Below are 14,639 nucleotides of genomic sequence, written 5' to 3'. Positions count from 1 at the left end.
GGGAAAAGATACTGTTACAGTAGAAAAATAGGTCACCATCTCAACCGTGGGCCAACAGAGGGATGTTTGTGCCTCCTGATCCGATGCCCTGAGGACACACATCCGTGCTGTTGCTGCCCACACTCTGCCACCTGACTTTGAGGGGCAGACCGAGAACCCTACACTGAGAGAGATCCGACAAAACCACCAGCCTGTGCCCTAAATACGCATCAGTGCCTAGAAGGGCTCCGAAGAACCAGGAACTATTAAAGGGGTCTGCCTTTGAAGATTGAAGAAGACCCCTCCCCCAGCCAAGGGATGCTGGAAGCCCCCCCAGAAACTGGAAAGGCAAGGAGGCCCTCCTCCCCTAGGGCCTCCAGAAGGAACATGGTCCCTCTGATACCTCAATTTAGAGGTAAGTCACTTAGAACTTGAACTCCAGTGCTGTAAAAGAGTAAATCTATGTTACTTGAAGCCACAACATTTGTGGCAATATGTTACAGAGCGGGAGGGGGAAATAGGCACAGCGGGCAACCAGAAGCGGAAGAGTTGCCTGGCTGATCTCGTAGAAGTCGTTCTCCGAGCCATCTTCTAGTCAAGGTATTTTTGAGTATGGACTCAGCCATCCAATAAATTTCCTATTTCTCCCACCCTTTCTTCATGTCCTTTATACAATACCATGAGATACCTCAGCACATGCTTTGTCCTGGTTATCTGTGGCATTCCCCTACCGGCCCAGAATCTATCTTCTCAGTTCCCTGTGGCGACGCCCCATCCCAAGGAGTTGGGTAGGGCGGAGCCTCACTCCTGTCCAGTCACCCCAACAACCTGGCCTAAGGGATGGGCTTGAGGGGATGAGCGCACGACCAGTGTTGGTCCACTGAGATCAAATCCTGGGACTTTTGCTGGAACTGTTGAAGGACAAGTCCTTCTTCCCCCCGGGGTCTCTAAGTTGAAAGGACCTGTGCCATCGCTCCTGGAGACTATCTTATAAAAAAGTCACTGATCTTAGAGTGAAGCCAGATCAGAGGGAGGCGGTCAAGTAGGGGAGAAAGACTGAGTTCTGAGGACATCATTGGTACCCCTGGATCCCGCTGGGCCAACCCCAGAATTTAGGTGAGTTATGTAAGCCTTTTATTCTTTTTTTTTTTTTTTTTTTGGAAAACCAGTGTGAATGGAGTTCTGTCACTCTTAACTGAAAGAATCCTGGTAAATACACCTCCCAGGCCCCAGTACACTCTTTCTATACTATTTCCTGACTTAGCAGTCTGTACGTTTCACAACAGAAATATAGTCAACCTAGCGATGACCTGGTCTTTGTCATCAGTGCTTCCTCTTCTGAGGGCTCACAGTTATTTTGTGAGTGATCTGTCCTATTTCCCACGCCCTATGTCCAGTTCGCTGGCCTGTGGTTTGCAGAACTCTGCTCCCCACCCTTTCTTAAATGGCTATGTATCTGCCTCTCTCCAACCTGCTGGCAAGGTCAGAAGACCTTTTCTGAGGCATGGAGAGGCAGGGTTCATACAAATCTCTTGAGAAATGATACTTTGCCTGAATGGAATCTGACCCTCAATGAACTCACATTTTCCAGTTTTCCTGAAGAGTGGTTATCACCAGAGTCAGGTCAGGGCTGCTTGGGTCCTTGCCTTATGCTGTGTTCACTCCCCAAACTAGATGAGGATTTGTCCAACCACAGATGCCATCCTGTTCCCACAAAGTCCACTAGATGGGCTCGTATTCTGCTGGAGGCATCAACGGCAATGCCCACCTTTTTGTAGTGTCCACTTAAGGGAATGAAGGCTAGCTTACACTCCTTCCCTTCCTGAGTTCATACTGAACTTGAAATATTTCTCATAGATGATGGCCACACCGAGCTGGTCAGGCAAATCTGGAATGGGCCAGAAGTAGCTATGACACCAAAGGCCCCATAATTCTTGTGGGTAAAGTTTCTGGCTTTTTCCTTCATGTTGTTTTCTTAAACTTTGCCAACCACCTGCTGGGATTAGCAGGTGCACTTGGGGCACAGCAAACATGTTTGGTCATCAGTCCAAGTGGCCTTTTTTCCTAAAAGTGGCAGAACCCCAGATCCTCCCGTGTAACTCCTAGGGCTTCAGAGAACCTGCAGTTCTCTGCATAGAAATTCTGCACTGACATTCCCCCCTGTTTCAGAGAGCACTACGCTTATTGGGACCGGGCTTTATCATTTCATACAAGCAACCACCAGAAGGAGCCCTAGAGCTCTGTAATGCAGGCTGGAAGCCAGGGGAGAAGGTCAGCCCACTGGGATCATAGTCTCTATCCTGCTGGTGCTGGACCCAAGTATGACGCACCCCCGAAATTACTGGGAGTGGGCATCAGTTTATGTTTCTATACGTCCTTCCTCTAGAACTGAGAAAAATTTCCACAGGAGACACTTTTTTAACCCTTTCTCTTAATTTTAGAGATATGAGGGAACCAGGAACCAAATGGCCTGAAAGTCGTTTGCTGCATCTGCTGAAAAGATGCAGACTGGCCTAGAAATTTCGGGGCAAGCGAGGTGGGATCTATCAGCTTTTCCAGATGCCCCCTTTAAAAACTAAATCAGGCCTCCGCGTGCCCTTCGGTACCTGCTTCCTTGCCCGACGCACTCTGAAAGCGTGTTCGTTAAGGTCAAGACTTCACCCTATCCCTGGAACTGGAGGGCAGGGAACGGCAAACGTCATCTTGTCTTAAAGGTGGCGACAGTCGGGGCCCCGACGCACCCAGAACCGGTCTCACTCCGCGGCTCCCGGCCGGGGCTCCCCCAGCCCTCCGGACCCAAATCCCCAAATCCCTCTTTTCTGCGCTCGCAGAACGGCCCGTCCCACCCGGCTGCCCCCGGGGAACCCTAGTTCCACGACTTTCCGCAACAGCGACCCACCGGAGCCGTCCGAGCGCGCTCCCGGGCGCCGCGGGACCGGATTTCCCGCCCAGGGACAGCCCAGGTACCGAGAGATCCGGGACGGGTACCGGGACCGTAGCTGCCCCGCCCGCGAGCAGCCGCCCCGCCCCGTCACGTGACCCGCGCTCCGGCCGGCCGCGGGGAGGGGGCGGGGCCACCCTCGCGCCTGCGCAGTCGGCGCCGGGGGGGCGGGCACGGCCGCCTGACTGACAGCTTGCGCGGCTGTCGCCTCGGAAGGACCCGGCTCTCAGGCCCGCGCAGTGGCCGCAGCGCGGAGCCCGGAGGCAGCCGCTCGCTCCCCGCTCGGACCCGCCGGCCGGTGCCCGCCGCGGTGAGAGAGGCTCCCGCCGGCGCCCGGGAGGGGGAACACGCGTCACTTGTCCGGGCGGCGCGGGGCTCTCCGAGGGCCGGCGGGTGAGGGGCCGCGCGTGGAGGGAGGGGGCCGCGGGATGACGCGGGGTCGCGCGCGGGGGTCGGGGCCTCGGGGGCTTTTGCAGGGTCGGCGCGAGCTGGGGGTGAGGAGGAGGAAGGGGAGCCGGGAGCCCGCGGTGCGGGGGGCGGTGCAGTACCTGGGGATGCTGGGGGGGGGGGTGGACAGGGGTGGACAGGGGGTCCGCACCCCCCGGTGGCAGATGGTGTCGTCAGGTGGCTTTGGGGTGGAGTCAGCGCCTCCGTGTCGGGGAGCAAGAACCCCCAGACTCCGGGGAGCGCGCGCTGGGGAGGGGTGCCTGGAGCCAGGATGGGAAGGACGTCAGCCAAGTCGTGCGGGGCGTTCGGGCGCGAGTTCGCCGCCTCTCTGCTCCCGGGCGGCGGGCGGGCGGCGGGTGCGGGTGCGGGAGAGGGGGCTCCGGACCCGCCGCTGCCGCGCCAGCGCTGCCTGTGCCTGCCCGGGGCTCCCCCGCCCTCCGGAGGGGCCGGCAAGCAGACGAGGTTTGCAGAGGGCACGGCAGCGCGGGCGCCGGGTTGGCAGCTGCGGAACAGCTGGCTCGGGGCGGCCTGAACCCGTGGTCCCGGGGACTGGGCGCCTCTTCCCGCCGGCGCCCGGCTTGCCCTTCCCTGGCTTGTACCCCGACCGGATTTCAGAGGACGACTTTGCGGTGGGCACTGGCCTTGGCCTGCTCGTCTGACTCTGGGGTTGAGTGTGGGGCGGGGGTGCCGACCTGCAGACTGAGCAGGAACTTGGCTCGGAGCTGGCAGGTGAGGCGCCTGGTGGGGAGGTTGTCGCTGGGGTGAGTCAGGGGTGGAGGCACGCGGACAGCTGTCAGGGCGCCGGCTGCTTTCGACGCTGCCGCCCAGACCGCGGCCGCCTAATGCTAATGTTTCAGAGTCACTTCAGGAGAGGGACCCCCTCCCGGAACCAAACCAGGGCAGCCAAGATACAGAACAGGGAATTAAGGAAAGAGGGAAAGGGTGATTTTGATTGGTTACACATGAACCCTCTCCTTGGTCTTTTACACCTTCCCGTTTGGAAGTTTGTTTTCTCTTTGTTCAGTCTCTCCCTTCCACTGTCACTCGTTTTTTGTTTCTTGTTGTTGTTGGTTTTTAAGATTTTATTTATATTTGACAGAGAGACAGAGAGAGAGGGAACATAGCAGGGGGCGTGGGAGAAGCCAGCTTCCCGCGGATCCGGGGCTCAGTCCCCCTACCCTGGAATCATGACCGGAGCGGACAGCAGACCCTTCATGACTGAGCCACCTAGGCACCCCTGTCACTTGTTTTTATGTCCATTTGTTCAGAAATAGGACTGCTTACGCATTTGAAACTTGGGGCGAAAGGCTTTTGAGACCTGCTCACAATGAAAAAGTTGACTCATGAGATTTTCTTTTTCTATAAAAGAAATGAAATGACTGGGGACTCACACATAGGCACTTTCAGTGATTACAGATTATCTCTAGCCTCTTGTATGGTTTTGGGATGCATTCCCATGGTTGTTTTTGGATTTGGGGTTTTTTTTTTTTGGTAACATGTGTCTCTCCTGTGGCATGCGTCAGCCTGAAGATGGTTTCCATTATTTGAAAATGTAACAACTAAAGGCAGTAAAAAGCTACTACTGGGTGATGTGAATGAATCACAAACCTTAAATAATTTGCTACAGAACTCCAGAGAATGGGCAATAGTGATACTCTTTGTATGACAATTAACTTTGGTTCTTCAGAGGTAAATTGCCTTATGGTGACCCCCAGAGATGACATCTTTTAGGACAATCCTGAGAAAGGTTTAGAATGGAATGAGTCACACTATATGCCCTCCCCCACTGCTTCCTCCCTCAAAAAAAGAAAATAATTAGGTTAAAAGAAACATCAAAAGCAACCTGAGAAGATTTTTTTTTTTAAGTCATGAAAATTCAACCAGCAGCAAGAAGAATACACAAAGGGAGGAGTAAAATCCTGTCGCTCATAACAACCCCTCACTTGTACATGACAGAGTACTTTACGAAGGAGTCGTGCACAAAATCTCAATTGAGCTTCACCATAAACTTGGGAGTGATAGGTGGTGTTACCAGTCACATGTCACAGATGAGAGAACAGAGGCCAAGTGAGTGCCCAGAGTCACTTAGGTCAAAGCAAAACGATAAGCCTCACCTTCTGGGGTTAACCAGAAGCAGCAGTCTGCCATCAGCCTGTGGAGTGGGTGGGGGAAGGACAGGACAGTTTACGGTGCCTCCGAGGACGTGGGGTCTTCCCCAGCATCCAAGGGCAGAACATCTCTCTCTGCCATCACTGGCCTCTTCACTCCGTCAGCTCAGCTCCCCAGTACTCCTGCACCGTCGGTTCCCCCAACACAGCCCCAGAGCTTCTGCATCTACTCAGATTTGTTTATGCGTCTTTGAGAACTCTAGTAGGAAGTGGCTTGCAAGGAGCCTCTTGCCCAACTGCTCTGTGTTTCCAAATAGTCTAGGTGTCTTCAGCGGTTATAGTGATGCAAGAGAACAAAGCAATTCTAGGGAAATGTCCCTGAGAGTTTTCCTTGTCCTCCACCCGGAAGAAGAGCGTGGTGGTTGTGAAATGAGGGGAGCTGACCCAGTAGTTTTATTTATTGGATACAGTATTCGATATGTGGCATTGTTTGGGTTACGGTGACACCTTTTTTTTTTTTTTTAAATAGAAAACAGGGCACAGCTGTTCTTGTTAGAGAAGAACGTGCTTTAATCCCACTTTCTAGCTCTGGGCATCTCGATCTGGAAAAGGACTTCAGAGGGAGGTTATCTGAGAGATGCCTCAATGGGCAATGGTAGAAAACAGAATTAAAAACCAATACAGGGATGTCTGGGTGGCTCAGTCAGTTAAGCGTCTGCCTTCAGCTCAGGTCATGATCCCAGGGTCCAGAGATCGAGTCCCGCATTGGGCTCCTTGCTCCACGGGGAGCCTGCTTCTCTCTCTGCCTCTGCCTACCACTCTGCTTGCTTGTGCTCTCTCTCTCTCTGACAAATTAAAAAAAAAAAAAAAAGCAATAGATGTACAGTCCCTAATGAGAAAGATAACAGCTCCAATCTATGACTCCGTGCCTAGAGTATTGTGTTCTTTTCTGGACATCACATTTAAAAAGGAGATAGGGAAAAAAATCAAGAATAGCCATTGGAAATTGCTGTGGTGGTGAGTGAATTAGAGCTGGTAAGTGTGAGAATCTGGGTAGGGGGGCATGGTCACAGAGTTCAGGGCTGTCATTAATAAACTTGTTCTGTAGTGGCCCAAGAACCAAAGGACGCAAGTTATAGTTAGGAAGATTTTTTTAGTTTAGTTTTCTTTCTTTCTTTCTTTCTTAATTTTTTTTTTTTTAAGATTTTACTTATTCATTTGAGAGAGAGAGCAAGTGAGCGCAAAAGCAGGGCGAGGGGTGGAGGGAGAGGCAGACTCCCTGCTGAGCAGGGAGCCTGACTAGGGCTCTGTCCCAGGACCCTAAGGTCATGACCCAAGACAAAAGCAGATGCTTTACCTACTGAGCCACCCAGGCACTCCAGGAAGGTTTTAGTTTTAAGAACTGTATCATGCCAGAGTAATCTTGTAAAAACTGTGGGTGGAAGCATACCTCTCCCTGGTGGTTCCCCAGGACTCTGGGGATTGAGTTCACTTCTCATTGTGTTGTACTTCAGGTGCCAGGTGAGTGCTAGCTGACGTTTCTTGTTTCTCCAGCTTCACAAGTCACCTCTCTCTTACTCGCAAAACCCCATCTTCTTCTTGTGCCTTGAGCACATCCGGTTCACTGTGCCTCACGGCCTTTGCACTGACGGTTCCTTTCACCAGAATTTCCACTGGCTGGCTCCCTGTCATTCAAGGGACTGCTCTAATATCACATCCTTAGACCTTCCCTGACAACTAAAACAGTTTCCTCCTGGTCCCTACCCCATGTACTTTATTATATTAGAGTGTTTAATTTCCCTCATAACAATATCAGAAATGGTCTTCTTTGAGAAAGCTTTTATTGTCTGCTGCCCATTTACCAGTGTATCAGCAGTGCCCCAGAGAGCGCCTGGCATATAGTACATGCTCATTCAATATTTGTTGAATGAATGATTTTAATGACAGACTTTTTCAAAGATGGGAGGGATTGCTGCCACGGTCGATACTGAGTTAGTTTTCTTGTACTGGGGACAGTCAGACATAGACATAGACGTAGAATGGCTGACTAGTCAGTCATTAGACAAGACAGTTCAAGCAACTAGATAGAGAGGAAAACTGGATAACTTACTGTACTACTTTCCTGAGGCTTCTGTAACAAAGTAGCACAACCAGGTGGCTTAAGACAACATCTGTTTTTCTCCCACAGTTTTAGAGACCAGGAGTCCAAAGTCAAGGTGCCAGCAGGGTTGTTTCCTTCTTGGGGATCCAGACGGAGGATTGGTTCCTGCCTCTCTCCCTGCCTCTGGTGGTTTTCCAGCAATCCTCGTATTCCTTGGCTTGTAGCCTGCATCTCTCCGGTCTGTACCGCTATGGTCACATGGCCTTCCTCTCCCTGTGTGTGCGTGCGTGTGTGTGTTTCTTTAATTCATATAAGGACGCCATCGAGTTGGTCATATTCCATCATGACTTTATCTTAAAGTAACTAATTACATCTGCAAAGACCCTGTTTCCAAATAAGGTCACCGTCACAGATTCTGGGGGTTAGGACTTCCGCATATCTTTTTAGGGGACACAGTTCAATGCGTAACAGCTTCTAACTTCAAGACCCAGTAACATTTTAAAGGGCAAGACTGGCAGGAGGTGCTGAGTTCTCTTTAGGGATGATGACGTGGATTTGGGTATTTTTACATGAAGCCTTGTGCTCTTGACAACTGGCAAGGTCAGTGGTGATCTGCATGTGTCAGAGTGAGGAGGCCAAGGGTCCAAGCAATTGAGTGTCTTGCCCAAGGTCAAGAGGACAAAATGAGTCTCCTACACGGGATAGCAAGGGGCGTGGCCTCCCGCCTGCTAGCAGACGGGTCTCTCTAGTGGTGCAAGCCCAGGCTAGGCTGCAGGGTTTGTCTGATGGCTGTGTATGAGCCCTGGAGGGATGATGTCCTTCCTTGGCGGTTTGCTTTCTCCTGTCTTTGTACTGGAAGCCTCTCTCCTTGACATCCCACAGTGAAGTAAACAGTGCAGCTGAGCCTGACATGCCCAGCTGTGGGCCTCACGAGGCCAGATCTGCTGGGTGCTAGACCATTCGGAGAAGTTGCGTCTCCCCTTGTTGGGCTTTCCCAGTGATTCAGAAGGGCTTTTCCATAAGGTTTTATGAGTTCTGGGTTTCAGTGTCTCAGGTTATGACCCGGGAAAAGTATTGCTGGCGTTCCGAGAATGAGCCCTCCAGGAATTCATGGGGGAAACTCTTTGTATTTGGAGGGCTGGGGCCGGGGGAACAGGGCAGACTGCCAGCGAAATGTCCGAAAGGACTTGCACCTTTGCCTTTGAGACCTTGTCACTTCTGGCTCTATCTCGCCTTATTAAGGGAGTTAGAGGATCCCTTCTTTATTTAACGTGGGAGGTTTTGGACAAGGTAATACCTGCAGATAGTACAGAATTCAGATGATAAGAAAAACATGCCCGGGGCGCCTGGGTGGCTCAGTGGGTTAAAGCCTCTGCCTTCGGCTCAGGTCATGATCCCAGGGTCCTGGCATCGAGCCCTGCATCGGACTCTGCTCGGCAGGGGGCCTGCTTCCTCCTCTCTCTCTGCCTGCCTCTCCGTCTACTTGTGATTTCTGTCTGTCAAATACATAAATAAAATCTTAAAAAAAAAAAAAAAAAAGAAAGAAAGAACAAGATGCCTGGTGAAGAGCAGTTCCTGCCTCTGCCCTCCAGCTTCCCAGTCCCTTCCCCAGGGGCACCCATCACACCCGGTTCTTCTTTGTCTCCTTCCAGATCTGCCGTCCCTTCGGATGTCTCTGAGTGCCACCCCTCACTCCCCCCCCCCAAGGGCGGTGCTTACATCCCTGTTTTCCATTCTTCCTTCCTGCTGTATTTTTGGAACCCCTTCTGTGGGGACCTGACGGGCCGATGCGTCCCCACGTGTTAGGCGCTGCTGACATTAGTCTGCGAGGAGTCCGATATTTGGAGGGAAGGTGCTCAGAAGCAAGGAGCCTGTGATGTGAAGTGTGCGGCTCTGAGGCCGGAGGGTGGGGAACGTGCTCGTATTCCTGGGGTGGTTCTCAGGGTCCCAGTTCCTGTAACGGCAGGGTTAGCCACGATGGGAGGCAAGCTCAGAACCTTCTGGGGGAGAAAGGCGGGAGGGGCAGTTGTGCTCCTGGGGGGGCGGGGGGCGTCGCTGGGACAGGTCGTGCTGATCCGCCTCGCTCTGCCGGGCCCAGCAGTGTGCTGAGCGCGCTCGGGGGTCGTCACGCTAAGCCCCCCAGGAACACTCCGGGGGAGCTGCTGGTGCCATCCCCGCTTCACAGACGAGGAATCGACCCGCTGTCCACGCGCAGCTCGTCTTTCTGTCCCACGGTCTGATCCGGGTCCCGCTCTGGTCTGGGGCGGTTCTCGTTTTTCCTTGTTTCACGTTCCGTGTAGTGGTCCCCGTGTAAAACAATAGTGTCGTAGCTCTCGAAGCGCGACCCTCGTGTGGCCTGTGTGTGAGGGTGGTGGTGTTCCGTTCCGTAGAGCAAGAACGTTACGGGAGAAGAACCTGCTCAGGGGTTTTCTGAGCTCGTTCCAGAAACGTCCTTTTGCCTCTCACAACCCAAGACGCATGACTGAGATTCGTTCCACTGTAGGAATCATCTCCAGCAGATGCTGAGGGACGTGGTGATTCGGAGGGGGAGGAAACAGGAGAGACAAGGGGATTTTGTTTTTTAGTTAATTACTGAATCCACTTAGGAAAACACCACATTCCTCAGTGACGCCCTTTCCTAAGCCAGGTGTGTGTTCTGAGGCATTTTCCTGGGCTTTGCCTCACAGCCAGGCATGACTCAGAGCAAATGACTCACCAGTGGCAAAAGTGACCAGTGAGCTAGGGGAGAAGGAGACGGTAGCAACAGCGGAGCAAACAGCAAATGGAAAATACCAGAGCAGATGAGCTCAGAGGGCCGCTGTTTGCCGACACTCCTGAGTTAGGGGACTTGGGGGGGAGGATCCCAGGAGGCTGAGATGCACAAATAGGGCCCAATTAAAAGGAGTGAAAGCTTCATGAACGCCTCATGAGAGAAGAAAACCAAGTTCTGAGTTAATAGTAGAGTAGCAAGAATGAAGTAAATGCATTAAGTGAGACCAAAACAAATGACAAACCTAAAAATCCCCAGTTTGAAACTTCGTGCAGTGGTATAAGGAAGTAGGAAGCCAGTTAACAAAGGTTAAGCGTCTGACTCTTGGTTTCGGCTCAGGTTGTGCTCTCTGGGTTGTGGGATCAGCCCTGAATGGCGCCCAGCAGGGAGCCTGCTTAAGATGCTCTCTCTTCCTCTCCTTCCCTCCTCCTCACGCTCTCTCTCTTTCTTAAAAAAAAAAACACACACCAAACTTCACTTACCTGCTCTTGGGGCACCAAGAGGTGTTATATATAATCAAAATTTTAATATAAGTTGAATTAACCAGACTTAAATATCCTGTGGGAAATAAGTAGCATCTCTGAACTCATTCCCTCGCCTCTACTTTCTGTTTTGAAGGATTTATTTGAGCGAGCATGGGCGCACTCTCTCTGTCTCTCTCAGAGCAGGGCGAGGGGCAGAGGGAGGAGGGGGCAAGCAAACTTCCTCCTGAGCGCAGAGCCAGTGCGGGGCTTGGCCCACAACCCAGGGGATCTCGACCTGAGTGGAAACCGAGAGTGCTGCTCAACCGACTGGGCCACGAGGCGCCCTTCCTGTCCTCTTCCCAGTAACCCCGCCAGCTGACCCAGAGGGCCCCAACAGCTTGAGGGGTCCCACGAAGTTCATGCCTCCCTCCCGGCAGGCCTGCCTCTGTTCTTGCTTGAAGGCCAGTCCTCTCTCCACACAGCCACGCGACGGTAGCATCTTGGTAAAACCTAAATGAGGTCATGATGTTCCCCCAATGCAAACCCTCCAGGGCCCTCCCATGGCTCCTGGGATGAAATCCCAACCCCTTAGCTTGGCCTCCAAGCCGCTGCCTCCCACTGGCCCACAGCTGTGCCATTCTCAGCTCCTTCCCTCCCTCCCTGTGTCCCCCCACCTCCCCACAGAGCCACACTGCCTCACTATCGCTTTAATGGGCCAGGTCCATTCCCACTGCAAAGCTGTGAATTGGCCATTTCCTGGGGCTGGGACGCTGGTGCCCCAGATGGCAGAGTGACCCTCCCCGGCCTCTCGGGCCGAAGGAGCTTCCCACTTCCATCTGGTTTCTCTGGCCCAGCACCGCCTGATGGAAATAGGGGCGAGCTGTGTGCATTGAACTAAGTTTCTAGCAGCCACACTAAACAAGTAAAGAGAACAGGCAAAATTAATTTTTATCACGGATTTTATTTAATCTGGTGTATCCAAAAATCTCATTTCCACAGCTAATCGGTATAAAAATTATTAATGAGACATTTTACATTCTCATTTTGCACTAAGTCCGAAATCCGGTGTGGTCAGCACAGCTCAGCTTAAATGAGCCACATCTCACGGGCTTCCCAGCCATGGGCGGCAGGTGGCTTCTCTGTCGAACGGCACAGCTCAAGCCCGTTGCTGCTTTACAGCCCCAATGATGGGCTGTAATGATTCCTTGATCTCCTTGTTCTCTGACTAGAACATAAGCTCCCTGTGGCCTCGGCTTTTATTGGTCTTACTTACCTGAAACACTGGCGTGCTGCCCATGGACAGTGAGTTGAACGAGGGCACAAACCTATGACAGCCACCGACATTTGCAGCCTATTGGAATCAGAGGGCTTCAGTGCACAAGGTCTCCTGTGGCCAGAAATGTAAACTGTTTCACACAGAGTGATATATTGCCTTCAGTCTCTTGTCGTCCCCTTTTATTGGATCTATCTGGGGGGTTGTGTGCCGTGATCCCCAGAGAGAGAAGGGTTTTCACTAGAAAGCAGTTAACGGGATTGAGGTGCTTTGGCCATGTTTGCTACTCCGAGTTAATACAGATCAGAGGATTCGACTGGGGGAAGCATCCAGGACATTTTTTCTTTTAAAGATTTTTATTTATTTATTTGACAGATAGAGGTCACAGTAGGCAGAGAGGCAGGCAGAGGGGGGCGGGGAATCAGCCCCCCCCCAGCAGAGAGCCTGATGCAGGGCTCGATCCCAGGACCCCAAGATCATGACCCGAGCCGAAGGCAGAGGTTTTAACCCACTGAGCCCCCCAGACGCCCCCCAGAGACTTTTTTTTTTAATAAAGATTTTATTTATTTATTTGACAGAGATCACAAGTAGGCAGAGAGGCAGGCAGAGAGAGAGGGAGCAGAGAGCCTGATGCGGGGCTCGATCCCAGGACCCTGAGATCATGACCTGAGCCGAAGGCAGAGGTTTTAATCCACTGAGCCACCCAGACGACCGCCCCAGACATTTTTTATTGTCTCCACGTTGGGGTGCTTCTGGCATCAGTGGGGAGAGGCCACAGGGGCTGCTGAACATCTCACTGTGCCCACACAGGACAGCTCTCCCTGCAAAAAATGTCCCAGCCCCAAAGTTGATGGTGGTGCTGTAGGTCAGCCCTGCTGTAGATCAGAGTGGTGCCGACATCCCTGGCGCTTCTCAGTCGCTTCTGAAAACGTCAGGATGGTTATCGGTCTCTGGAAACACGACAGGTTCTCAGCAGACCCTGTCTTTTCATTCCCTTCTCTCTCTCTCAGGTTAAACCTGCCTCTGATTCTCCGTTCTCTTCCTAAAAAAGGGGAGACCGAACAAAACTGCCTTCAGCTAAAGCATTGGAGAGGAAAGAAAATTAGCTTCCCTTTTAAACTGGGAGTTAGAATTCTGCAGGGAAGACATCTGGAAGAGCCTGTGTCCTCAGAACCGCGGATCAATACGCTGGAAGCACCCGCGGAAAGCTGTTTAGTTCCCCTCCGAGCAGAGCCGCAGCTGAAATGGATTTCTTTTCAGTTACATGCAAGGAAACATCTGCCAAGTACCCTTGTAAAAAAAAAAAAAAAATCCTTATTTACACTCCAAAGCAGGATTGGAGCACAGAATTATGTGCATTTTAATTCTTGTTCTACGTGTGGGCTCCCTCAAAAGAAAAGCATGCGGCTCCCATTTATTGGGAGTAGAAAAATGATCACGCACGGTTCCGTTTTCAGGTTTTGGGGACTACAGTGGACTCTGGAACAGCAGGTTCAACGGGTTTGAGCTGCACGGGTTGCTTATATGCAGATAATATAGTACCGAGTTGTAAGTGTGTTTCCTCTTACAACTTTCTAAATTCTGTTTTCAGCTTGCTTTATCGTAAGAAGAAAATACGTAACACGTAGCATCAAACACGTGATAGTCCGTTTACATCTTCGGTAAGGCTTCTGGTCAACAGTGGGTTCTCAGGAGGTAAGTTTTGGGGGAGTCAGGAATTATATGCAGATTTTCGACTGTGGGGGGGTTACCCCCCGCCCAATTGTGGTCCAAGAGTCAGCGGTACTTGCAGATACAAACTGAAGTTGCGGCAGACTTCGGCGTCCCTCCGGACCCTCCAGCAAGGTCAGAATGCGTCCGCGTTAACTGTGTGCAGGGTGTCTACTCCCCGCAGCTTCGGCAGAGACCCGTCCGGGGTCTCCTCCCGAGCCTGACCAGCAGGCTTCTCCTAGATGCAGCCTGAAGAACGATGTCTTTAAAGGGTCCCCAGGCAGAACGGAGGCGGCATGGAGCGCTCGTCTTTCTGGGCTCCCACTGACAGCTGTGCCCTGGAGTCAGAGCCCTTGTGATGTCGCCGTGACCATTTCCTTGTATCTGTCCATCCCTCCATGGTGTTGGGGCGAGGCAGGCACCTATCCCATTGTTCCTGGACTCCCAAGGTCCTGCCACAGTTCCCACTGTCTGGTAGGGGCTTGATACACGTTTGTCAAACAAATGACCTGAATTCTACAAAGTAACACTGTGCACCTGTCCACACGGGTGCTGCGGGCCATCCGGGGAGAAAGGAGAAGCAGCCGCCTCGTTCTTTGGCCTGGGGTGGTGATATTTTAGGACGTGGTCCTGAGCCGGGAGACGACAGACCAGTCCAGGAAGGAGAGTGTTCGTTTTCCCAGGGTTTCCTTTACCCATCGGGTGATGTTGTGGGCAGAAAGCGTGGGTTCTAGACACAGCTGTCTGTGAGCCACTTTGCTGTCCTGGGTCTCACAGCTTTCCCCCCAGGCTTCCTTCCCCTGTCCCTGTCTTGTGTGTCTGCCAGCCTCCCACCATCTTCTGGAA

The 14,639-nt window shown here is 52.3% G+C and overlaps 1 protein-coding gene across 5 annotated transcripts in view; it reads left to right on the top strand.

Annotated features, from left to right (window-relative positions):
• Nucleotides 1–3,061: 3,061 nt before the first annotated feature.
• Nucleotides 3,062–14,639, top strand: part of KIAA0513 — a gene marked incomplete at its 3' end in the record, with an annotated part of 63,032 nt that continues 51,454 nt past the window's right edge. For 2 of the 5 annotated variants that reach the window (XM_082712032.1, XM_082712036.1), the window contains exon 1: nt 3,108–3,313. Of the gene's footprint in view, nt 3,314–14,639 lie in introns of all 5 variants that reach the window. The other 3 variants (XM_082712034.1, XM_082712035.1, XM_082712033.1) reach the window with 3 other exon arrangements.

This window comes from Mustela nivalis (assembly GCF_964662115.1).
Source record: "Mustela nivalis genome assembly, chromosome: 18".
Classification (NCBI taxonomy): Eukaryota; Metazoa; Chordata; class Mammalia; order Carnivora; family Mustelidae; genus Mustela; species Mustela nivalis.
Note: the sequence above shows the minus strand (reverse complement) of the source record. Positions and strands in the feature narration are given on the sequence as shown.